The sequence below is a fragment of the Balaenoptera physalus genome (genome assembly GCF_965194825.1).
Source record: "Balaenoptera physalus genome assembly, chromosome: 8".
Classification (NCBI taxonomy): domain Eukaryota; kingdom Metazoa; phylum Chordata; class Mammalia; order Artiodactyla; family Balaenopteridae; genus Balaenoptera; species Balaenoptera physalus.
In genome coordinates this window covers 23,603,510-23,630,764 of record NC_138887.1, presented here as the reverse complement: position 1 = coordinate 23,630,764, position 27,255 = coordinate 23,603,510, and the positions used below count along the sequence as shown (strand labels likewise).

General features: G+C 35.3%; 1 long non-coding RNA gene across 10 annotated transcripts in view; it reads right to left on the bottom strand.

Moving 5' to 3' along the window:
• Positions 1-16,553: 16,553 nt before the first annotated feature.
• Positions 16,554-27,255, bottom strand: part of LOC309666292 — a 42,990-nt gene continuing 32,288 nt past the window's right edge. For 4 of the 10 annotated variants that reach the window (XR_014267003.1, XR_014267010.1, XR_014267011.1 and 1 more), the window contains 2 exons: positions 20,329-20,514; positions 16,554-19,319 (listed from right to left, as the gene is read on the bottom strand). This is a non-coding gene — a long non-coding RNA (uncharacterized lncRNA). The remainder of the gene's footprint in view (positions 19,320-20,328; positions 20,515-27,255) is intronic. The other 6 variants (XR_014267007.1, XR_014267004.1, XR_014267005.1 and 3 more) reach the window with 6 other exon arrangements.

Here is a 27,255-nt window from a genome sequence, read left to right as displayed (position 1 = left end):
TTTAAATGTTTGATAGGCAAGCCCTTAATTAACATTTGAGTGCTTACTCTCTTTCATTTACTGTGGAAATGACTTTATATGCACTAACTTGTTTACTACTCAAAGGCACTCCATGATGGAGGTGCCAGTATCTTCATTTTACAGATGAGGAAACTAAGACACAGAGGAGTTAATTAATTTTCTCAAGGTCACACAGTATGTGGTAGGCCTGGAATTCAAACCTAGGTATCAGAACCAAATTTCTATCCATCACATCAAAAGAAAGGAGATATAGGAATTTAAAATTTATTCACAGTAGAAACCAGAACAATTGTTACAAAAAAAACAATAAAAGATCTCATTGAAGAAAGACTTTTTGAAATATTAAAAACTTGAATTTGTAAATTTCTACCCATTAAAAGAAAAGCAAATCAAAATTTAATTGTCCAACAAGTGTAAGGAATACCTGAGACGAGAGCAAATGAGTTTTGAACTAAAAGGGAGGGCCCTACCGATTGAAGATATGGTTAACACTTCTTATTTAATCATTCAGATCATATCAAGCAGAGCAGCCCCATTCAGCTGGTAACACGGGCCTCTAATCCCCAAAGTCCAGAGTTCATTGTTGGTGTGGCAAAGCAATTCAGTCAGCTGAAGAATAGCTGTTTTATGTAGTCCGAATTCAACATAACATATACTTTACATAGCTGTGATTGGTTAGCATAATTGTAGTGTTGTAGGAAATTTTCAGGTTAACCAAGCCACTCAAAATGATTACTCATGATACCAAGATCTACAAAATTGAAGCATCTTCTGCTACAGGGGTCAACAAACTATGGCATGTGGGCCAATTCTAGTTCACCCTTTGTTTTGTGAATAAATTTTTATTGTGACACAGTCACACCCATTTGTTGGGTATTGTCTATGACTGCTTTGTGCTACAATGACAGAGCTGAGTAGGGGCAACTGCCACAGAGGCCATATGATCTGCAAAGTCTGCAATATTTCCTATCGGGTCCTTTACAGAAAAAGTTCACTGGCTCCTGTGTTAGTCCTTTAAGCACATTTTCATCAATAATAAATACCTTCTTCAGCGTGTATATAAAAGTGAGTCAAACATGCAGCTTTAATGTCTAAAAGTGAACCTTACTATTAGTATATGCTGAACTTTGAGAATTTTTATTTGTAAATATTTCTACAATGTGACAGTGAATTAAATTATTTGACCATAAATGTTTATCTCTTTTACTGATGTCAGTGGTTAAACCTACACGTTAACTTGCCCATTTCATAGTTACCTTTAGGGACTTTTCCTTTCCCTAGAGGTCGAGGGATTTTCTCTCTTAACATTTTTCATGATACACCTTGTTATCTGTTCATGGCCTTTGGTCTACACAGATCTTGGACTGTCTATTTACCTTTCTGAACCAGTTTCAGTCTTTCTCAACCAAATGATTTCAGGCAACTACTATCAAACCGTTGCTAAAAGAAACTTATTTGCCACCTGGGCTTTATACTGCATACACTATTTGTAATTTTTTGTTTATTTAGCAAGTGTGTTGAATATTTTCCTTGTATTTTGCGTGCTGGGTTACTCTAAATAAACAGAAATTTGTTTTTGATCCCAACATAACTATAGAGTTGGGTAGGAAATTACCTTGACACAGTAGTGGCCTCCAAATACACTTTGAGGCACTCTCCCAGTGGTCTTAGAACAAAAAATCTCAGAGAACTTTAGATGGTTGAGTACCATAACTTTAAATCAGTTTAAAATACATAGTGAGAAATTAGGAGAGAGAGATGGGGTAGGTTTCCAAACTTTGGACAGGGTGCAAGCAGGGCAGAAGACTCACTACACCTGAATCCTGAGGTACATGATTCAAGAGCAGGGGAGTCCAAAATACAGAAGGTACTTGGTGTCTAATTCTACCCTTGTTGTGTTGGAGAGACACAGGAGCAAGTATTGCCACAGGTGTAGACAACCAGTGACCTGAAGGACAGCATAGTTTTTACTTTTGTTTTTTCCCTGTGTGATACGGACAGGGGACAAATAGGATATCTCTGTGTCTCCTACAAATGTAATGTCTTACACATTTACTGACTCATGTGTACTTGACATTTCCACCCCTTCCTTTTTTCAAAAAATGCTACACTTTATATCTAATGAGTCACACTAGCTTCTTCCTTTCACTCTTAGTTTCATCTATTCTTTCACTCTTAGTTTCATCTATTCTTGTTATTTGTTACTCTTCTTAGCATAGCTGAATGCACTTTTAAAAACTTGTATAATTGAGAGACCATCACTGCTCCATATCCACAGGCTTCCCATTCACAGATTCAGTCAGACTTGGAGTTCAGTCTGTGGTTGGTTGAATCTGGAGATGCGGACGGTGAGCATGGAGGATCAACTGTACTACACCATTTTATATATAAGGGACTTGAGCATCTCTGAATTTTGGTGTCTGTGGGTGTCCTGGACCAGTCCCCTGCAGATACTTAAGGATGACTGTCTAACATTACCTTAGTTTCAGGTGTACAACATAATGACTTGATATTTGTATATGTTGCAAAATGATCACCACAATCAGTCTAGTTAACAGCTATCACTGTAAATGGTTACAAATATTTTTTCTTATGATAGACTTTTAAGATTTACTATATTAGCAGCTTTCAAATATGCAATACATTATTATTAACTAGAGTCACAATGTTGTACATTACATGCTCAGGACTTATTTATTTTATAACTGGAAGTTTGTACCTTTTGACTCCCTTCACACATTTCCCCCACACCCACCCCTTGCCTCTGACAGCCACTGATCTGTTTTCTGTACTCTTGAATTTGTTTTCTTTTTTCTTTTGGATTCCACATGTAAGTGAGAGCATATGCTATTTGTCATTCTCTGTTTGACTTATTTCATTTAGCATAATGCCCTCAAGGTCCATCTGTGTTATCATAAATGGCAGGATTTCAAGTTTCATGGCTGAATAATATTCCATTCTCTGTGTGTGTGTGTGTGTGTGTGTGTGTGTATCAGATTCTTTATCCATTCATTTACTGATGAACACATAGGTTATTTCCAGATTTTGGCTTTTGTATATAATGCTGCAATGAGCATGAGGAGTGCATATATCTTTCAAATCAGTATTTTTGTTTTCCTTGGATAAATAGCCAGAAGTGGAATTGCTGGATCGTATGGTAGTTCTATTTTTAATTTTTTTAGGAACCTCTAACCGTTTCCCAAGTGGCTGCACAATTTACATTTCCAAAAACAGGACACAGGAGTTCCCTTTTCTCCATATTCGTGCCAACACTTGTTGTCTCTTGTCATTTTCGTAGTTGGTATTCTAACACGTGTGAGGTGAGATCTCACTGTAGTTTTGATTTGCATTTCCCTTATGGTTAGTGATGTTTGAGCATCTTTGCATGTACCTGTTGGCTATCTTTATGTCTCCATTTGAAAAATGTCTATTCAGATCTTCTGCCTATTTTTAAATCAGGTTGCTTTTTTTGCTATTCAGTTTCATGAGTTCTATATATATTTTGGGTATTAATCCCTTGTTACATATATGGTTTGCAAATATGTTCTCCCATTATGAGGGTTGCCTTTTAATTTTATTGGTTTCCTTTGCCTTGCAGAAGATTTAGAGTTTGATATAGTTCTATTTGTTTGTTTCTGCTTTTGTTGCCTTTGTTTTTGTTGCCAAATTCAAAAAATTTTCACCAAGAATGATGATATGGAGTTTATAGCTTATGTTTTCTTCTAGGAGCTTTATGGTTTCAGAGCTTGCATTCAAGTCTTTAATCCATTTTAGGTTAATTTTTGTGTATGGTGTAAGATGGTGGACTAATTTCATTCATTTGCATGTGGCTCTCCAATTTTCCTAGTACTATTTACTGAGGAGACTATCCTTTCCCCATTGTATATTTTTGTCTCCTTTGTCGTAAATAAGACAATCATATATGCATGCGTTTATTGCTGGGCTCTCTATTTTGTTCCATTGATATATGTGTCTGTTTTATGCTTATACCATACTGTATTGATTACTATAACTTTGTAATATAGTTTGAAATCAGGGTTCATGATATCTCCAGCTTTGTTCTTATTTCTCAAAATTTCTTTGGCTGTTCAGGATCTTTTATGGTTCCATACAAATTTTAGGATTATTTGCTTTATTACTGTGAACAATGCCATTGGAATTTTGATAGAGATTGTGTTGAATCTGTAGTTTGCTTTGGGTACTACAGACATTCTAACAATATTAATTCTTCCAATTCATGAACATGGAATATCTTTCCATTTCTTTCTGCCTTCTTCAATTTCATTCTTCATTGTCTTACAGTTTTCAGTGTGCAGGTTTTTCACCTCGTTTTTGCCCCTTTTATTTCTTGTCTGATTGCTGTGGCTAGGACTTTGAATACTATGTTGAATAAAAGAGGTGAGAGTTGGCACCCTAGTCTTATTCCCAGTCTTAGAGGAAAGGCTTTCGTGTTTACGCTATTGAGTTTCATATTAGCTGTGGGCTTGTCATATATGGCCTTTATTATGTTGAGGTAAGTTCCCTCTAACTTTGTTAAAAGAGTTTTTATCATACATGGATGTTGACTTCTGTGAATGTTTTTCTGTATCTATTGAGATGGTGATATGATTTTTATCTTTCATTTTGTCAGTGTGGTATATCACATGGTTTGATTTGAATATTTTGAACCATCCTTGGACCCCTGGAATAAATTCCACTTGAACATGGTGTATGATCATTTTAGTGTGTTGTTGAATTTGCTATGCCAATATTTTATTGAGGATTTTTACACCTATGTTCATCAGGGATATTGGCCTGTAATTTTCTTTTATTGTGGCCTCCTTATCTAGTATTGGTATCATGGTAATGCTGGCCTCATAAAATGAGCTTGAAGTGTTCCCTCCTCTTCTATTTTTTGAAAAAGTCTTAGAAGGATTGGAGTCATTTCTTCTTTCAATGTTGGGTGGACATCACCAATGAAGTTGTCAGGTCCTGAACTTTCGTTTGGCGAGAGGTCTTAGATTACCGATTCAATCTCTTTACTAGTAATTGGTCTATTAAGTTTTTCTGTTTCTTCATGATTCAGTCTTAGCAGTTTGTATGTTTCTAGGAGTTTATCCGTTTCTTCTCGGTTTTCAAATTTGACATATAATCATCAATAGTTGTCTCTTAGGAACATTTGTGTTTCTGTGGTATCAGCTGTAATGTCTTCTCTTTCATTTCTAATTTTTTTTTTATTTGGGTCCTCTTTATTTCTTGGTGTATGTAGCTAAAGATTCATCCATTTTATTTCTCCTTTCAGAAAATCAGCTCTTAGTTTCATTGAACTTTTCTATTTTCTTTTAGTCTCCATTTATTTCTGCTCTGATTTTATTTCCTTCCTTCTACTAACTTAGGAGTTCTTTTTTTTTTTTTCTTTTTTTAGTTCCTTGAGGTGTGAGGGTAGGTTGTTTGAGATTTTTCTTGTTTCTTGAGGTAGACATTTATCACCATGAACTCCCTCTTAAAACTGCTTTTGCTGCATCCAATAAATTTTGGTATTTTGTATTTTCATTCTCATCTGTCTTAAGATATTTTTTGATTTCTCTTTTGATTTCTTCTTTGACCCTTTGGTTGTTCATTGGGATAGTAGCATGTTGTGGAATCTGCACATATTTGTGAATTTCCCAGTTTTGTTCTTGAAATTGATTTCTAGTTTCATACCATTGTGATCAGAAAAGATGCTTGATATTATTTTAATCTTCTTAAAGTATTCTTAAATTTATTAAAATTTGTTTTGTGGTTTAACATATGGTCTATCCTGGAGATCCATGTACACTTGAGAGGAATGTGTATTCTGCTTTTGGATAGAATGTTCTATCTACATCTATCTATATCTATATGTATAATCCATATCCATATCTATATCTATATATAAGTCCATCTTGCCTGACATCACTTAAGCCCAATGTTTCCGTATTGATTTTCTGTCTGGATGATCTATACATGGATGTAACTAGGATATTAAAGTCTCCTACTAGTATTGTATACTTGACTATTTCTCCATTTACTTTTGTTAATATTTAGTTTATGTATTTAGGTGTTCCTGTATTGGATGTATAAATATTTACAATGCTTCATCCTTTTTAGATTGACCCCTTTATTATAATGTAGTGCTCTCCTTTGTCTCTTATCAGTCTTTGTTTTAAAGTCTCTTTTGTCTGCTATAAGCATAGCTACCCCAGCTTTCTTTTGGTTTCCAGTTGCATGAAATATGTTTTTCTATTCCTTCACTTTTAGTCTGTATACATTCTTATGTTTGAAGTAAGTTTTTTGTTGGCAGCATATGTATGAGTCTTTTTCTTTTTAATCCATTTGGCCACTCTTTGCTTTTGATTGGAGAATTTAGTCCATTTAAATTTATAGTAATTATTGATAGATATGTACTTACTGTCACTTTGTAAATTGTTTTCTATTTTGTAGTTTCTCTCTGTTTCTTCTCTTGTTCCCTTCCTTGTTGTTTTAATGACATTTTTAGTAGTAAGCTTAGCTTTTTTTCTTTCTCTTGTCCATCTATTATAGGTTTTTGCTTTGTGGTTCCCATGAGGCTTACATATAACAACTTATGTTTATAATGGTCTATTTTATCTTGATAACTACTTAAGTTTGAACACATCCTACAGGTCTACATTTTCACTCTCCCCCTGATATTTTGTTTTTGATGTCACATTTTACATGTTTTTATCTTATATATCCGTTAAGTAATTATTGTAGTTATGGTTATTTTTTACTACTTTAGACTTTTAAACTTCATACTAGCTTTACCATATATAATGTTTACCTTTACCGGTGAGATTTATTCTTTCATATGTTTACCTGTTACTAATTAGCACCCTTCTTTCATGTTAAAAGGTCTCTTTAACATTTCTTGTAAGGCTGGTTCAAAGGTAATTTCTTCCTTTAGGTTTTGCTTGCCTGGAAATTTTTAATCTCTCTTTCAATTCTGAATAATAACTTTGCCAGGTAGAGTGTTCTTGTTTGGAAGATTTTTTTTCTTTCTGCGCTTTGAATATATTATGTCTCTCCCATCAGTACTGCAAAGTTTCTGCTGAAGGTTCTGCTGATGGTCTTATGGGGGTTCTGTTGTATGGAACAAGATGTTTCTCTCTTAATGCTTTTAAGATTCTCTCCTTGTCTTTTGCTTTTGATGTTTTATAATGTGTGTTTGTGTGGGTCTGTTTGGGTTCATCTTATTTGGAACTCTGTGTGCTCCTGGATCTGGATGTCTGTTTCCTTCCCCTAGTTAAGAAAGTTTTCATCCATTATTTCTTCAAATAAAGTCTCTGCGCCTTTCTCTCTTCTCCTTCTGGGACCACTATAATGCAAATGTTAGTCCACTTGATATTGTCCCATAAGTCCCTTAGACAATCTTCAGTTTTTTCATTCTTTTTTCTTTTTGGTGTTCTGACTGGATGAGTTCCACTGCCCTGTCTTTGAGTTCATTGATTCTTTCTTCTGCTTCATTTACTCTGATATTTAACACATCTAGTGTATTTTTCAGTTCAGTTATTGTATTCTGCAGCTCTGTGACTGCTATTTCATACTTTCTTACATTTTCTCTCTCTGTGTTGAAGTTCTCATTGTGTTCTCCTGAGTTCAGTGAGCATGTTTATGACCATTACTTTGAACTCTTTATCAGGTAAATTACTTATCTCCATTTCATTAAGGTTTTTTTTTCTGAGGTTTTATCTTGTTCTTTTTGTGGAACATATTCCTTTAATTCTTTATTTTGCTTGACTCTCTGTGTTGGTTTATATGCCTTAGATGAAATAGCCACATCTTCCAGTCTTGAAGGAGTGATCTTGTGTAGGAAATGAACCATATCACTCATTTGTGCCCTAGCTCTTGTTTGTCTCTCACATATCCGTGATTGTCCAAGCAGCCTGTTTTATTTTTAATGGCTGCAAGTATTTGAGGGTGTACAAGACCTATAGTGTCCCAAAGAGGAGGAGTTCAGTGAGCACCTAGATTCAAGCTGATTGGAAGCCAGACTTCAGGCTGCAGCTTTTAAAATATGCAAATTTATAGTATCCTGTGGGACCACAATTGTAAGCACCATTGGCTACCAAAGACAGATATTCCAGAGGTGTTCCCCTGGGTGGCAGTTGCAAAAATCAGGGCTTCAGCCAAGTGAATAAGCTCCTTTCTGGGAGATACCAGTGAGCTGTGGTGAGACAAAGGGAGAGAACTGAGCTGGCATTCACCAGCCTATGTTCCATGAGAGTATTTCCATAGGCCTCTAAATGTGTGCCAGTCCTGAAGTCTGCCTCTCAGCAAAGCTCCAGGACAAACAAATAGGCCTCTGTCACAGGAAGAATGGGGGTGTTTCAGTCTGTTTTCTGTGCAGTGGCCTGGGGGTGGTAGTCAACCAAGAACTGTGTCTCTAATTTGTTACAGTCCCATGAGACTTAGGAACACAAGGCCATCTGGCCTCTAGAGTCAGGCAATTAAGGGGTATCTCCTGGGAAGTAGCCTTCATAATCACAGCACCACATATAAAAGCAGAATCACCAAATTCATGTAAATTTGCTCCCCTCTCTGAGATACAGGTTCTCCTTAGCATTGCAGAGGGAGAATGTGAAATTGGCATCTGCTGGCTGGAGTGAGACAGAGGGAGAGCATAAGCATGGTGTCCATGGTGGGGGTCGGGAACAAGGAAGAGGGAGAGTGTGAAGATGGTGTCACCAGCCTCTGTCCCAGGAAAGTATCCCAGCAGGCCCCTGTATGTGTGTTAAATGAGATGCCTCCCCCTCAGTCTGACATTTTAAGGTTAGCAAATGAGCCTCTTTCATATACAATCTGGGTGTCTCCTGTTCTGCTACTTCTGTACCTGCTCCTGGGGCAGGTGAATCTGAGCGTGTGAGCCCTTTAAGAGTCATTTCTCAGTTTGTTATACCCTTGTGGGTCTCGTGGATGCAAGACCTGTTGGCTTAGAAAGCTGGATGTTCTGGGGGCTCATCTTTCAGGTGCAGATATTAAAAGCTAAGGTGCTCAATGTAAGGTTCAAACTCTTTGCTCCTCTGAGAAGAGATACGGGTTTTAAGTCTCCTTCTGAATGTTGGTTGCCATGCTGGGGGTGGGATTTTTGACGAGATTGTCTCAGCGTCTCCTGCCTGCTTTGATGTGGAGTTTTTCTCATTTTTCTCTATGTGTAGGAATTGCTCAGCTAGCGTTTAGTTTATTCAGAGAAAATTGTTTCTTATATAGTTGTAGATTTGAAGTGTCTGTGAGAGAAGGTGAGTTCAGGATCTTCCTGTCTTGCCATCTTCAACTGGAACCAGAGATAAATATTCAGTAATAACACAACAAATATAAATAATACAGAAAAATAACACATTTCAGAAAGAAATTATTTGTAGAAGAAATTTCTGAATCCTAGTGACTCAACTGCCCATTCAGTTGGTTACTCCTCTGATACCCCTCCTTATACTTCTAGAAACATGCTACATGTGTGCTGGTAGCAGGCTGGGGTGGGAAGAGAATGGGGGATGGGCAAAAGGAAGTGGCTGACTATCAATACAGATAGTTCTCACAATCTTATAGGACCTTTAATTTTAAATGATTATTCAGATATCTATGGAAAAACGTGCAACATTAATGTGTTAATATTTCAAAAAAGTTTCAGAAATAAGAAAATTTTTGGAATCTGGCTCTCTGGTCTCTATCAAAATCTGAAGATATTTAATACTTTCTCACAATCCAGATTTCTATTTTAAGATGGTTCCTCAGAAGTCTCCAATAACTAAATTCTCCTTTTTAATATTTAGGAGGTGGAGTTTAAAAAACTACCCACCACTTATTTCCTATCGTTTCATGTGGGCCCATTTTTTGTAATGACCATAGTCCTCAACTATGTAGACTGAGGGTAGGATTAGAGAAGAACAGTAGCTGTCAACTTGGCTCTTTGAGCCTAGATAGTTCTCTCCTCCACACTGGCCTTACTTATTCTTCTATAACTGTATAGACACTCATTCTTCTCTAGAAATAAGCCCTCATCTTTGTATTCTTCTCCTTTTCTCCTGCTCCTTATCCCACTCTAGACATCCTCCAAACTAGCAATCCAGACCATTATTTTGCCCAGAGTAAAGCTCCATATCTGTTAATATATTCCTTATAACTTATATAATATGTAAAACTCCTGGATGCTGAAGAGTCCCTTTATTCCAGTGGATAATTTCCATCTCAGATAAATTCTGGAGACTATCTCCAGTGTTAGGTCAGAGGCAGGTAAGAGATACTATCTCCTACTTTACATGCAGTCAGTATGAATATTTGTCATAAATATTGTCAAGCAGATCAAATAACATATTCTAGAAAATTGAGACAGTAAAGTTAGTAGCACTTCATCTTCTACCCTGCCATATAGATTAGCTCTAATACTATCTGAAAATACCATTTACAGGCTCAACAAGGCAAATGACAAAACTTAGTGGAATATTTATAGCAGATTTTCAAGTCTGATGGGTTTCCTTTTGTCTCAGTATGCTTATATAGCTTTGCTCTCTTAAGTCCTTGATAAATCAAAGTAATACCAGCAACAAGTCAAATAAAACTGTTACATAGGTGGTCCAATTTCTGTATGACTTAAATCAGGACTTTTCCAATTTTTTTTTTTGTATATGTGAATCACTTGAGGATCCTATTAAACTACAGATTCTGATTCAGTAGGTCTGGGTTAGCATCTGAGATTCTGCATTTTTTAAAAAGTTCTCAGGTGTTCTGAGGCTGCTGACTCAGATTTCACAGAATTAAAGAAACAGAACTTTAAAACATTTATGTTTTCCTAGCTATGTCACAGTTCTCCTTCATGAGTGTGTAGAATGGAGCATTTCTGAAATGTGCACACATAAGCTTACTAGCATCTGAGAACAGTTGGGAAAAGAAAATAGGAGTTAATATGTCAATAATTCATGCACAGACAAAAGCAGCTAATATATAATTATAGTAGCAATATCAAACAACTTTGAAGTCAAACACATTCAAAAATTATAAATGAAAAGTAAATCATTATTCTAATCATGGAAGTCTTTATGTTCACAAATATTTAAAAATGCAGCTACCTTTGAGCCAGGAAAGGAAAAGCAGAGTATGCCTGTATGTATTTGATAACAATATTCAACACTAATTCATTTTTAGTTCATTAGCTCAGCTCACTGCAAATAACTCAGAAAAACAATCATAGGCAATTATGTTAGTATATGCAGAAAAGGGTAAGGAACAGTGATCATTTAAGTGGAGTGGTTATTTAGAGTTGTAGATGGGCCAGAAGAGGCAGATGAAGAGAGAGCAGCCACAGTGTCTCTAATACATTGAACTTCAACCAGAAACACTGAACTGAGAGTTGTAACACACCTGCAACAAACTCCAGCTCCAAAGATAATTAATGTGTAGCTCAGATATTGATGATGGGACAGATTATTGCACATGTAAAAATCTAAACACAAATATCCAGCACCTTCACAAGAGTAAAATTTCAGGGATAACTAGTTTGCCTATAGCTACATATTTTTCCTGAAATGAAATCCTCTGTTTTTCTGAGAACTGAAAGCTGTGTACATTCTTCTCTTTCTTCATGTACTTGTCAGCAAGAGTAAACATTATTAACCCATTTTAATATGCTATAGATTCTCTAATTTGTGTTAACGCCTTTGCAGATGCTATAGATTTTCAAACTTTTGAACAGCTAGAGTTTTGTGGTGATTTACAAAATGGTGCTGTTTTTCTATGGAATAAAGCATACAAATTCATCCATGTGTGAAATTGCACTTTCTGTAGGGCAAACTACAAGTCATACATTGAATGCATTCCCAAAAGTGCCTCATCCCATCTCAGTGCGTGCACACACACACACACATACACACACTCACATGCACACACATCCAAATATATTTTTCATTAAAAAATCTATCATTTTTTAAAGAAAGTATCATATTTTCTACTGGGTATTTTTAATGTATTTCACTATTGTTTGTGTATGGATTTTCTTTCATCTTGTTCATAATTTATAGCGTTTAAAGAAAATATGGTGAGGAATGATAAAGATTAGAATATACATATATTTAGTTAAATAATACTAAAGACACATAAGTCAAAATCTTTTTCCTGATGTATAAATACTATGAGATTCATTTCTGTATGAAGATTTAAAAATCTGAGTCATTGATTGGTTATATGGTTCTACCATGAGGTGGATATGCAATTTCTCACTCACTTCTTTTGAAGAGTTTCTACTTTACATCATTCAGCCCTACTTATTTTAAGAACTTAAAAAGTATCCTTTATATTCCTCCTAGATCAACATGTCCACAAATATCCTAATGCAAAGGGAGTAGACTTTCAAGTATCAGAAGAGGATGTCTAGGATCTCACATGTCCATATCTTAGGAGGATACTTTTTTTCCCCTCCCAATTAAATGAAAGGACATTACATCAGTATATTTTGAGTATCTTCAGATTTTCCAAAGATCCTTCAGAAATGGTAGTATCTTGGTTTGGGGTTTTTAGTATTTACTGTGGCACCTAATATGAGGAGACTGAATTATTCTTGATTTTAGTAGCCAAGCAAATCAGTTACAAATACTTTGTCCTATAAATTTCTGTTTGTAAAACATAAGACAGAATGTGGTCCATCTTCCCTTTCAATGGGGAACCTTTTTAGGAGAACTCGTGCTCTCTGCCAAAAGTGAACCCCTGCTGAAGAAAGTAGGGTTATCCTTCACAGTCTAGAACTTAAGTTCTGCTGCTGAAAAGGATGAAACCAAATATCTTTTATTTCTTTTCCCCCAACTTGCTTTAAAAATTAGCTTAGTGGTCAAGATTGAATTACTGGTCAAGAGTGAATTTAGAAAGAATGTTTCAGAAGAAAATGTTTCAGAAAGGAATATAGATGCATAAAGAAATAAAAGTTCAAATAGACTACTTCAGACATAAAATTAGAGTGTTTTGTGACATAACAGGAACTAGGCAAAGCACAGGAATTTAAGAAAGGACATCTTTTAATGATTGAAACCAGTCTTTCTGCAGTTACTATGAAAGCAAGAAATATTACAACAAATAACTATGAATGCACATTCTACACTTTGTACTCTTCCACACAATAATTTCTTTATTATCATTTATATCTCTTAATACTAGCACAGCATTCTGAAGTTGCCAAGCATAACTTGTATGCAACTGAGTGAAAAGATCAGAATCTACTCAGTTTTCCAGAAGAGCTGCAGAACATGGAAAATGACAAAGTCCTTCTACATGTCCATTTGCAGAATCATTGACAAAAATATAAGCCATATTCTTATAAAAAGCATGGTTGTAGTGCCTACTGATGCTGTACAAAGGATTCCATAGAGAAGGAAACTTAAGTAATGTATAATAAATGGTTCATAGGCCAAACATTTGGTTACCATTCTTAAATGTCTTTCAAAATAGTTGATGCTTGTGAAATGCAACGTCCTGACAGTCCTGGGGTCTGTGTATTGCAGGGACACTGATGAGGGTAATGGTATTTCCTCTTTGATGAGGAAGACAAGAGTTCAGGGTCTAGGATTTGTTTATATTGCCTACTCCACTGCCAAATTTGCCACCAGGGAATGATTTAGTGAATCAATACCAAATAAAAATAATGGGATCATGAATAAGTGAAGTCTATAGCAACTTAAATCAATTCGATTGTGTGTACCTGTTGAATTTTAAAAGGTACCTATTTTTGTTCAAAGTATGGACTTCAGTGGCATCCTAATAATCCTTAGAAATGTGCTGATGCTCAGTGCAAAAAAAAAGTGCCCCCAGTTCTTCAACTATAAGATAAGGTGTGTTTTGCAAAAATAAAGCATACAAATCTTCATTTTGTAGGTCGATATTAAGAATGGTCCTGACGTATTTGGTGCGTGAATGTAGAGACTCATTTGCTTCCTGGAAAGTGGAAGAGAGGTAAGTACTTAGTACTTATCAGAAAGTTGTGAAAAAATAAAACAGGTAATAGTCAAATTCTATATATATATATAAGATATCATATTTTCTATAAGTTAGCCCAGTTTCTCAAGCTACAGAGAAAAATTCTCTGATGAACTTCATGGATAAGGCAATTATTTTCCCATTCCAGGATACACATAGGCTGCTTCCCAGCTCTCAAGAGCTGCGCACGGCCAGCTACGGAGGGGTAGCGCGTTCAATCTGCTCTGGATGAGCATTTCCACTCTTTGCTGTCCCTTCAGACCATCCTCCACTTAGCGGTGTATATACTGCTACTTTCCAAAGGACTATTGGCTTACTCTCTTTGTGATCCATTGAGTAAAAGCACACCTTAGCTCCACTATCTTTGCTTTACTCCCTCTTGTACACCCATTTCCTTATTTTTTCAATTGTGTGTAAATCTGCCCAAAGGCATAATTATAACAATACTAAAACTGAGGCTTGTTTAAGGAAATCTATATCTGTGATTCTTCTAAATCTACTAAATCAAGTAATCTACAGAGAACAGTGTTCTTCTCTATGTGTAAAGAAAAAAAGAGACAAATCAAATGTGTAAAGAGCAGTAACTTTTCCTTGTAACTGTCAAATGCTTAAGCCAAGTCAATATACCTGTTGACAAAGACACTCTAGAAAGTTTTCAATCTTTCACCTTAATTTAGCCACATAGAGACCCAAGATATTGGACACTCAGAGCTCATTAAGCACTGATGAAATAGATCATATAATTTTAGTAGAGAATAGTATCAGAAAAGTTTTACAACTACAATACTTCATTTTGAAAAACATATTTTCCCACTAGAACAAGGTTTTGTTGTAATTTGGCTTTTAAGTGGATAATCTTTTTTATCTGTTATATAAACAGTTGTATGAATTACTTTGTTTAATCATAACTTATCTGTTAATTGACTAATGACAGGTCTTAAAGGTGATGCAGTATTTCCTTCATTATAATGTGAATATATTAGATTAGCATTTTGAATATATTCTGTTCAAAGGATTGTAAGCAGAATTGTTCAGTCTTTTTTTAGTGAATAAATATAGGCAGAAAGCATCAGAACAAAAGATTGAGTTGCCTTCCTAGGCCCAAGCTCTCAGTCTCACATACACACTAATATTGTTCCAAATGTTCCACTTTATTTTTTTAATATTAGATTTGATTCACATTTTGAAAATGGACAGTTTTGCACTGTTAAAATTTTAAATTTTCTGGAATGTCTCAAATAGAATGGTTGCTGATGAATCCCTGGCTATTGGAAACATAAAATTTTATTAGGGATTAATTGTGATAATTCATGTAAAATAGCATACTTTTGGTGCATAATAGAAGCTCAGTAATTATCAGTGGCAGCTCCAGAACTTCTGTATAAGACAGCTTACAGTCAGCAATCTGATTGGAAGTATGGTAAGAAGACTTGTTTTGAAGTTGTGATTTTCATACTAAGTATATTGCTTTTATTTTGATTGTATATATTTTTTGAGGTTCCAGGGAAGGGAGGGCAGATGGAAACTATGGTTAAGTGGAAAATTACCCCCCTCAGGCCATACGTATGCCACGTATGATTATTAAAGAAAGGTTTCCATTTAGGGGAGATAAGGTCAGACAGTCATTCCTCTATGTACAAGGGGCCACAGGCAGTAATGTCTAAAACACAGAGGCCTGAACCGCCTCTACAGTTTTGCTAAAACTCCTACTGTCCACATTTACCTGATTTTTTCCTGTAAACTCTGAGTAATTCAGTTTTCCTGCATTGAACATTGTTTTTATTCTATTTTCTTGTACTGTTGTATTCAGTTTTAGTTCATGAATTGTAATCATTGATCAGGACATCCACATTAAACATATAGGGTGCACACCGTGATTTTAGATGGCATGTCTATATGCTAAAATCCTGTTTCTGTATTAATATGTTATTTTCATTTTAAAATAACATGTTTATCCTATTTTATCTCTATCATTTACTGAGTTTTTATTTCTCATTAATTTCTAGGTTATCCAATTTTGCTTTTTATTTTCTTTTCTCTTGTAAATTTCAGTCTCCCGAAATATCTACCATTTTCATTTTTACATAACCTTTCCTAGTCAGTGACGTATTAAATTAATTGTTTGTGATTTCTAAAATAATTAGCTGGAAATAATCAAGAAATGAAAAGTTAGCACATATATAGCTTTTGTGCAACATTCTAACTTTTCAAGGGTGACAATTTCATATTTTAGCCCATTCCTCCCAGAATAAACATGTAATATAGTGATATGCTTGATATTAATAGGCCTTATTACTCATTCAGCCTTCATTTATGTTTCAACTTACATTAAGCATCTCAAAACTTCAAGGATGTATTAAAAACATTAGTTGACTAGACATGTTCAGAAATATTTGCAGCCTAATTTATAACCTCTTTTTGATAAAATGAAAACAGGTAATATATAAACTAATGTTATTGAAGCTGTATATAATTTTTGTTATATACTTATTTATTTTACTTTGATCTGCATGCACAGTATGAAATCATAAAAGCAGTAAACATCACACCAACACTCATTAAGATCATTTCTACCAGACCAAGGAGGTTTATTTTTCCAGTCACTTGATTTATGAACATTGCTCTCTTCTCATCACCCAATGGTGCCAGTCTGTAATCAAGTTAATAATTTTTAGTGTTATTTGGGTAGTTTAGTGGAGCAAAATACTCAAAACCCTCCACTTATGTATCAATCTTTTTTCAAAACACTGCATAAATTTTAGTCGTCTTTATCTGTAAGACAAACCAATGGAAGTCCTTTTGCATGTCAAACAAGGTAATAAATGCCAAGGTGGAATATTTAGAGAGAGAACTATAATCCTCTTCCCTTTAAACATGTTATATAGCAGTTTTCAATACACTGGCTTCACTGATCAATACAGTGGTCTTACAGAAATATTTTCCAGTTTTCCAAAGGATGTTTCCTAGTGACAGAGGGAAATGGCAAAGGTCAACAGTTTCCTTCCTCTAAAGGCTTATGAAATGCGTTTCCTAATTCTGTGGCTAATCAGTTCCATGATTCACACTAAAAATATCTTGTCAGGTAATAGATAAACTGCCTATCCCTACTCAGACCTGGTCTTTATAAACTTGGTTGGCTTTTATTAGCAGTTCAAAATTCACATTGAGTTATTTGGAGTTTCACGTTTGCCTGACTCTTTCCCATCACAGGCAGTATGACAAGAAATAGTGTTAAATAGATGCATTATGACAATAATCTTAAATGATAGGAAGTACTTTGTCTTTCTAAAATAAAAGCACTGAAATCTAACATAATCCTGACATTTCTGTGTGGCTTGGTTCTCTCAAAATAATTAATTATATAATTAATAATATATAAACTTGTCCATATGGGTAATGGAAACTCATACAACTTCAAATACTATACACACTTATTCAATTTTCAAACATCAAAAGCTTTTTCTATATACAAAGAAGTTTACTGTTTTTGGTGACTAATAGATTAAAAAATACTAACCTCATTAAGCCAAAGAATAGGCATCATATAGTTCTGCTTCAGACCCCTTAATGCTCTGTTATATACATTGAAAATAATTATGAAAATTTATACTAATACATTACACATATATAACAGAAATGTTAGTAATTACTAGTGTAAATGAATGTTCAGAAATTAGCTGCTCTTGCAACTAATTTTTGTTCCCTGTAATGAATCATTTAAATTTTAATATGGCTGTTTCTCAGACATCTTTCACTCTTATAAATCTTTCTAACACAGATTTCTAATTAGGTTAACTTTTTCTAAGCATATGTTTTCCCTTTCAACAAATTATGCCTAGGAAACTAAAATATGAATTCTAGAAACTATTGTCATGGTAATATTTGGACAGCTAGCAAAATAAACAATGCCACCATATACTCATTCCAAAATGTGTGTAAATACCATTTCAATACAATATATATATAATTCTAAATTACAAATTAAAGTTACAAGCATTTAATAATTATTTAATGACATTAAGCCAAAGAGAAGTTGAAATTTTATATTCTTTCCCCTTCCTTTCATAGATATATTCTTACAAGAAAATACTAAAAATCATAATGAAGCTTGCTCAAGAGACTCACTCAATTTTTCTTGCTGGCTTAACCAGTATATTGATCTGCAGCTGTTTTGCAAATCATAAAGTAAATCCAGATATCCAAAAAGAGAACAAACTAAAAAACCAACTTCCTTTAAAAAAAAAAGTCTTTTATAAATCCAAAATTTATTTTTACTGTTATGTAGAACCTAAGGTGAAACTGTACTACTTGAAACTTATGAAATTTATTAAATAATTAATTGAACATACTAAATATCACATACATAACTCTCCATAATTAAATTTTATGTGTATATGCCTGTGCATATACAGATGTTTACGCATATGCGTATACATGCACACACACAATTCCTTTTCCCAGCCTCGTGTCTAAGCTTTAGTTAGATTTGTGATATTTGTCTGAGCTGGTTTTGGAGGATGAACAACAACAACAACAATACTGTTACCTAGAACTCATATAGTCAATTTAATTTCTGAACTATGCATGTTCAACTATATATCAGCCAGAACCCGTGTTTCATCAGTATAATTATACTACTTCTATCATTATTTAAACTGAAACATGCCTGCTAAAATTCTGGCATGTCGTTTAAATTTTGAAAAGGAGAATATTAAAATAAATTAAAAGGTGAAACTGTTACACTATAGGAAATTTAATAGATTTTTCCTGACGCTAAGTATAATAGATCTTGCGTCAAATACACATATACCCATAAAATCTCTTTTAATCCTTTGTAATCTACAGTGTCACTTCATATAAGCAATGCTTGCAGTTAAGTATAAAATGAGCATAAAATTGTAATTTATACCAAATGGTTTTAAGCCAATTAGAATCATTCCATCATTGCTTTCCCTGACCTGTGAACAATTAAAAAGGTCTATAAAATTCCACATGCCAAAAAACTAAAATAGAATTACTGTGACATTTCATAAGCAACAATAGGAAGAGATCAATGTAATTTTCACTGAGATAAAAGTAAGTAATTTATCAAGATTGTGATGTAATAAATATGATCAATAAATGTGATTGAGAAAATGGAGATAATTTAATTTTTCCTTCATTTTTAGAAAACAATATTAAACCAATCAGATCAATAATGTAGTTGCTTACAGGTTCAGCATCTAAGTACGTACTATGTTCTTCTTCATTTGGATTTAAGCCTTCAAAAGGTTCTGTAATTTCAGGACTTGCATGTAGAAAATGAGGAAGTGAAATGTACACGGGTTTTCCTGAAAACAAATTTTAACAGACAATCGTGATAAATCATTTTCCTCATTACACATACCTCTCAGAAAAGATTTCCTTGAAAATAAAGCTTTTTAGGTTAAAAAAGAAATGCGAATTTGGCTTTGAATACTAATTGGAGGGCCAGGGTAAGGGAAGATTATAACATCTAATCACTTTTGAACAAAAATAAAATATAAACTTCTCCTAGTAACCAGTCAATTGATGTCTGTTGTTCATTGCTTAGGTGTTTATTTTAAATATGTAAAGCTTAGCTGTTGAACACAAAGTTACAACCATATACCTTCATGTTTTAAGCAGTAATATGTCTATGGACTGAGAATTTATTCAAGAGGTTTTTTTCTCTTTAGTCACACTAACTCCAACATGAAATAGGTGAGCAAAATAAGATAGACTCCAAATTTCATGTTTGAGCCAATTCTTGTTTCAGAGACATCCTGAAATATACTTATTTTTATTTACCATTTTCTAGGGTAGAAAAAGTTAGAAAAATGTCAGCTGGATAAGTTGGGATGCTCTAAGTATTCTGGGAACTATTTTCATTTTACCCTAAATCTGAAAGGAGCACAGGGATTCTGCACAGCAAAGGAAACCATCAAAAATGAAAAGGCTACCTATGGGATGGGAGAAAATATTTGCAAACCACATATCCCATTAGTGATTAACATCCAAGATATACAAGGGATTCACACAACTCAAAAAAATCAATAATCCAATTTAAAAATGCATGAAGGACCTAAAGTTATATTATCCGAAGTAGCACAGGGAAATATCAGTATGGTTTTACCTAACAGTAACTAAGTTTTGCAACACTGAAAGCATTGAAAGCGGTACAAAAATCAGAACAAAAATATCCTACCATCACCCTAACTTTCTGCCCTTATTGCTTTCTCACTTTAAATTTCTGGTGGAAAGGAATCCTGGGTGAAGTTTACATTTTAAAGAATAATGCAAATTATGCCATGGATAGTGACACTGAGAACTTGTACTCACCTTCTTTGCATTTGCTAACATCTAGCACACCATATAAGGTACAGTTTTTGGAGATAATTTTTTCTGTGCAGAAACAATGCTTGTCTGGATTTTGAAGTGGAGATGCAAAAGTTCTGGATGGAAAAATGAATCTATTCACAGGGATTCCTATCAGATCAATTTTGGCTTCAAACAGCATAGAATGACCTAAACACAGATAAGAAAGAGCTTCATTCTGGGAAACTGAACTTCATTCTGGAGATCCATTTTTTCCTATTTTTAAATTTATATTATTGCTTTAACTTACAAAAATTAGATATAATCTTGTTAGAATTCAGACTTAAATCTTAGGGAAAAAAAATCTTGGGAAATTTTAAGGCATAGCAGAACTCAGTACTTGAGTATGAGCTATTCTTGTCTTTGTTTTCAAAAGCTCCTGAGATTATTTTTTGCTTATGAACTACCAGAGAGTATTTATATTGAAGACTTTTCTCATAGTTAGTTTCCTCTATGGACTAAATATTTATATGACTCCCTCAAATCCTTTATTTGTGCCCAGTTTAAATGAAATAAACATAAAGTTTCAATCTTCCAAAGCTTAATCCTGGAGAGAAAGGCTGCTCACTTGCTGGGGTGCGTGCATGTGGGTGTTTATTGTATGTCTCCTATGCGCCATCGTTTACTACGTGTCCACCATAACCCCTAAGTTTGTTGTCTAAGCTGTGAGTCTGTTTCTGTTTTGTAAATAAGTTCATTTGTATCATTTTTTTTAGATTCTACATATAAGCAATATCACATGGTATTTGTCTTTATCTGTCTGACTTACTTCACTTAGTATGATAATCTCCAAGTCCATCCATGTTGCTGCAAATGTCATTATTTCATACTTTTAATGACCGAGTAATATTCCATTGTATATATGTACCACATCTTCTTTATCCATTCATCTGTCCATGGACATTTAGGTTGCTTCCATGTCTTGGCTATTGTCAACAGCGCTGCAGTGAACATTGGGGTTCATGTATCCTTTCGAACCACGTTTTTCTCCGGATATATGCCCAGGAGTGGGATTGCTGGATCATACGGTGGCTTTATTTTTAGTTTCTTAAGGAACCTCCATACTGTTCTCCATTGTGGCTGTACCAGTTTACATTCCAACAAAGAGTGTAGGAAGATTTCCTTTTCTCCACAACTTCCCCAGGCTTTATTTGTGGATATTTTGATGATGGCCATTCTTATCAGTGTGAGGTGATATCTCATTGTAGTTTTGATTTGCATTTCTCTAATAATTGGCAATGTTGAGCATCTTTTGATGTGCCTCTTGGCCATCTGTACGTCTTCTTTGGAGAAATGTCTATTTAGATCTTCCGCCCAATTTTTGATTGGGTTGTTTGTTTTTTTGAGCTGCATGAGCTGTTGAAGATTTTGGACATGAATCCCTTGTTGGTTGCATTGTTTGCAAATATCTTCTCCCATTCTGTGAGGTGTCTTTTCATTTTGTTTGTGGTTTACTTTGCTGTGCAAAAGCTTCTGAGTTCAGTTAGGATTTGTCTTGTTATTTCCATTACTGTAGGAGATGGATCAGAAAAGAATTGCTGCAATTTACATCAGAGAGTGTTCTGCATATGTTTTCCTCTGAGAGTTTTATAGTATCCAGTCTTACATTTAGGTCTTTAATCCATTTTGAGTTTATTTTTTCTATGGTGTTAAAGGATGCTCTAATTTCATTTTTTTTTTTTAACATGTAGCTGTCCAGTTTTCCCAGCACTATTTATGGAAGATACTGTCTTTTCTCCATTGTACAGTCTTGCTTCCTTTGTCGTAGATTAATTGACCACAGGTGTGTGGGTTTATTTCTGGGCTTTCTAGCCTGTTCCATTGATCAATATTTCTGTTTTTGTGCCAGTACCATACTGTTTTGATGACTGTAGCTTTGTAGTATAGCCTGAAGTCAGGGAGCCTGATCCTCCAGCTTCGTTTTTCTTTCTCAAGATTGCTTTGGCTACTCAGGGTCTTTTGTGTCTCCATACACATTTTGAAATTTTTGTTCTAGTTCTGTGAAAAATGCCATTGGTAATTTGATAGGGATTGCATTGAATCTGTAGATTGCCTTATGTAGTATAGTCATTTTGACAATATTTGTTCTTTGAATACAAGAACATGGTATATCTTTCCATCGGTTTGTGTCATTTTCAGTTTCTTTCATCAGCATCTTATAGTTTCAGAGTATAGGTCTTTTGTCTCCTTCAGTGGGTTTATTCCTAGGTATTTTATTCTTTTTGATGCAGTGGTAAATGGCATTGTTTCCTTAATTTCTCTTTCTGATCTTTCCTTGTTAGTGTATAGAAATGCAAGAGATTTCTGTGTATTAATTTTGTATCTTGCAACTTTACCAGATTAATTGATGAGCTCTAGTAATTTTCTGGTAGCATCTTTAGGATTTTTTATGTGTAGTGTCATGTCATCTGCAAACAGTGACAGTTTTACTTCTTCTTTTCCAATCTGGGTTCCTTTTATTTCTTTTTCTTCTCTGATTGCCATGACTAGGACTTCCACAACTATGTTGAATAATAGTGGCAAGAGTGGACATCCTTGTCTTGTTCATGATCTTAGAGGAAATGCTTTCATCTTTTCACCATTGAGTATGATGTTAACTGTATTTTTGTCATATATAGCCTTTATTATGTTCAGATAGGTTACCTCTATATCCACTTCCTGGACAGGTTTTTATCATAAATGGTTGTTGAATTTTGTCAAAAGCTTTTTCTGCATCTGTTGAGATGACCATATGGCTTTTATTCTTCCATTTGTTAACATGGTATATCACACAGATTGATTTGCGGATATTGAAAAATCCTTGCATCCCTGGGATAACTCCCACTTTAGCATGCTGTGTTGTCCTTTTAATCTATTGTTGGATTTGGTTTGCTTGTATTGTGTTTAGGAATTTTGTGTCTATGTTCATCAGTGATATTGGCCTGTAATTTTCTTTTTTTGTGGTGTCTTTGTCTGGTTTTAGTATCAGGGTGATGGTATCCTCCTAGAATGAGTTTGGGAGTATTCCTTCCTCTGCAACTTTCTGAATAGTTTGAGAAGGAGAGGTGTTAACTCTTCTCTAAATGTTTGATAGAATTCGCCTGTGAAGTCATCTGATCCCGGACTTTTGTTTCTTGGGAGTTTTTAATCACAGTTTCAATTTCAGTACTTGTGATTGGTCTTTTCATATTTTCTATTTCTTTTTTGTTCAGTCTTGGGAGACTCTACCCTTCTAAGAATTTGTCCATTTCTTCCAGGTTGTCCAATTAGTGACATATATTTGCTTGTAGTTGTCTCTTATAATTCTTTGTATTTCTGTGGTGTTTGTTGTAACTTCTCTCCTTTTTCACTTCTAATTTTATTGATTTGAGCCCTCTCCCTTTTTTTTACTTTATGAGTCTGGCTAAAGGTTTATCAATTTTGTTTACTTTTTCAAAGAACCAACTTATAGTTTTATTGATCTTTTCTATCGTTTTCTTCATTTCTATTTCATTTATTTCTGCTCTGATTTTTATGGCTTCTTTCCTTCTACTAACTTCAGGTTTTGTTTATTCTTCTTTCTCCAACTGCTTTAGGTGTAAGGTTAGGTTGTTTATTTGAGATTTTTCTTGTTTCCTGAGATAAGATTGTATTGCTATAAACTTCCCTCTTAGAACTGCTTTTGGTGCATCCCGTAGGTTTTGGATTGTCAGGTTTTCATTTTCATTTGTCTCTAGGTATTTTTTAATTTCCTCTTTGATTTCTTCAGTGATCCATTGGTTGTTTAGTAGCACGTTGTTTAGCCTCAAACTGTGTTTTTTTTTTACAGTTTTTTTAAAATTATAGTTGATTTCTAATCTCATAGCATTGTGGTTGGAAAAGATGCTTGATATGATATCAGTTTTCTTAAATTTACCGAGGCTCATTTTGTGGCCCAATGTGTGATCAATCCTGGAAAATGTTCCATGTGCACTTGGAACAGTATATTCTGCTGCTTTTGGATGGAATGCTCTCTAAATATCAATTAAGTCCATCTGGTCTAATTTGTGTTTTAAAGTCTGTGTTTCCTTTGGTCTTCTGTCTGGACGATCTGTCCATTGATGAACGTGGGGTATTAAAGTCCCCCACTATTATTGTGTTACTGTCGATTTCTCCTTTTATGGCTGTTAGTATTTGCCTTATATATTAGGGTGCTCCTGTTTTGGGTGCATATATATTTACAATTGTTATATCTTCTTGGATTGATCCCTTGATCATTATGTAGTGTCCTTCCTTGTCTCTTGTAACAGTCTTTAACGTCTATTTTATCTGATATGAGTATTGCTACTCCACCTTTCTTTTGATTTCCATTTGCATGGAATATCCTTTTCCATCCTCTCTTTTCAGTCTGTATGTGTCTCTAGATCTGAAATGGGTTTCTTGTAGACAGCACATATACAATTCTTGTTTTTGTATCCATTCAGCCAGTCTATGTCTTTTGGTTGGAGCATTTAATCCATTTACATTTAAGGTAATTATCAATCTGTATGTTCCTATTGCCATTTTTTAAATTGTTTTGGATTCGTTTCTGTAGGTCTTTTTTCTTCCTTCCTCTTTTGTTCTCTTCTCTTGTGATTTCATGGCTAACTTTAGTGTTGTGTTGGATTCCTTTTTCTTTTATATGTGTGTATCCATTGTAGATTTTTGGTTTGCGATTACTGTGAGGATTTGATATAGTAGTCTATATATAAACAAGGTTGTTTTAAGTTGCTAGTCTTTTAATTTCAAATGCATTTCCCATATCCTGCATTTGTGCTCTCCTCTTCTCACCATTGCTGGTTTTGATATCATATTTGTGTGCAGATGATTTCCTACCTTGACTTTATGTTTGCCTTTATTAGTGAGCTTTTCGATATTTATTTGTTGTTTCTAGTAGTGGCATTTTCTATTCTGCTTAGAGAAGTTCCTGTAGCATTTGTTGCAAAGCTGGTCTGGTGATGCTGAATTCTCTTAGCTTTTGCTTGTCTGTAAAGCTTTTGATTTCTCTCTTGCATCTGAATGTGAGCCTTGTTGGGTGGAGTATTCTTGGTTGTAGGTTCTTCCCTTTTATCACTTTAAATATGTCATGCCACTCCTTTCTGGACTGCAGAGAAATCAGCTGAGAAATCAGCTGAATCAGTTTCTGCTGAGAAATCAGCTGATAATCTTATGGGAGTTACCTTGTATGTTACATGTTGTTTTCCCCTTGTTGCTTTTAATATTTTTTCTTTGTCTTTAATTTTTGTCAGTTTGATTACTATGTGTCTCAGCATGTTCCTCCTTGGGTTTATCCTGCCTGGGACTCTGTGCTTCCTGTACTTGGGTGACTGTTTCCTTTCCTATGTTAGGGACGTTTCCAGCTATTATCTCTTCCAGTAATTTTTTGGGTCCTTTCTCTCTCTCTTCTCCTTCTGAGACTACTATAGTGAGAATGTTGGTGTGTTTAATGTTGTCTCAGAGGTCTCTTAGACTGTCTTCATTTCTTTTCATTCTTTTTTCTTTATTCTGTTCTGCAGCAGTGATTTCCACCATTCTGTCTTCCAGCTCACTTATCCGTTCTTCTCCCTCAGTTACTCTGCTGTTCATTCCTTCTAGTGTATTTTTTTAAATTAATTTATTTATTCATTTATTTTTGGCTGTGTTGGGTCTTCATTTCTTTGCGAGGGCTTTCTCTAGTTGCGGCGAGCGGGGGCCACTCTTCATCGTGGTGCGCGGGCCTCTCACTATCGCGGCCTGTCGTTGCGGAGCACAGGCTCCAGACGTGCAGGCTTAGCAGTTGTGGCTCACGGGCCTAGTTGGTCCGAGGCATGTGGGATCCTCCCAGACCAGGGCTTGAACCCGTGTCTCCTGCATTGGCAGGCAGATTCTCAACCACTGCGCCACCAGGGAAGCCCCCTTCTAGTGTATTTTTCATTTCAGTTATTGTATTGTTCATCTCTGTTTGTTTGTTCTTTAGTTCTTCTAGTTCTTTGTTAAACATTTCTTGCATCTTCTTGATCTGTGCCTCAATTCTTTTTCCAAGATATTGGATCATGTTCACCGTCACTACTCTGAATTCTTTTTTGGGTAGATTGCCTATCTCCATTTCACTTAGTTGTTCTTCTGGGGTTTTATCTTGTCCCTTCATCTGGGACATACTTCTCTGCCATTTCATTTGTCTAATTTTCTGTGATTGCAATTTCCATTCTGCAGGATGCAGGATTGTAGTTCTTCTTGCTTATGCTCTCTGCCCCTTGGTGGATGAGGCTGTCTAAGAGGCTTATGCAGGCTTCCTGGTGGAAAGGTCTTGTTCCTGCCCACTGGTGGGTTGAGCTGGGTTTTGTCCCTCTGGTGGGCAGGGCCATGCTCATGAAGATGTTAAGCAGCCCGTCTGCTGATGGGTGTGGCTGTGTTCCCGCCTTCTTCATTGATTTGCCTGAGGCGTCCCAGCACTGGAGCTTACAGGCTGTTGGATCAGGTTAGGTCTTGGGGAGGAAATGGAGGCCTCCAGGAGGGCTCATGCCAATGAGTACTCACCAGAATTGTCACTGCCAGTGTCTTTGTTTCCACCATGAGCCACAGCTGCCCCCCATCTCAGCAGGAGGCCCTCCAATACTAACAGGTAGGTCTGGCCCAGAGTCGTATGATGTCACTGCTTTTTTCTGTGGGTCCTGGTGTGCCTGGGACCTTGTGTGTGCCCTCCAAGAGTGGAGCTTCTGTTTCCCCCAGTGCTGTGGAATTCCTGCAATCAAACACCGTGGCGCTTCAAAGCCAGATTCTCTGGGGGCTCCTCCTCCCTTTGCCAGACCCCCAGGCTGGGAAGCCTGGTGTGGGGCTCAGGACTTTCAATCCTGAGGGAAAAGTTCTCTGGTATTATTATTTTCCAGTTTGTGGGGTGCCCACCTGGCAGGTATGGGATTCGGTTTTATAGCAATT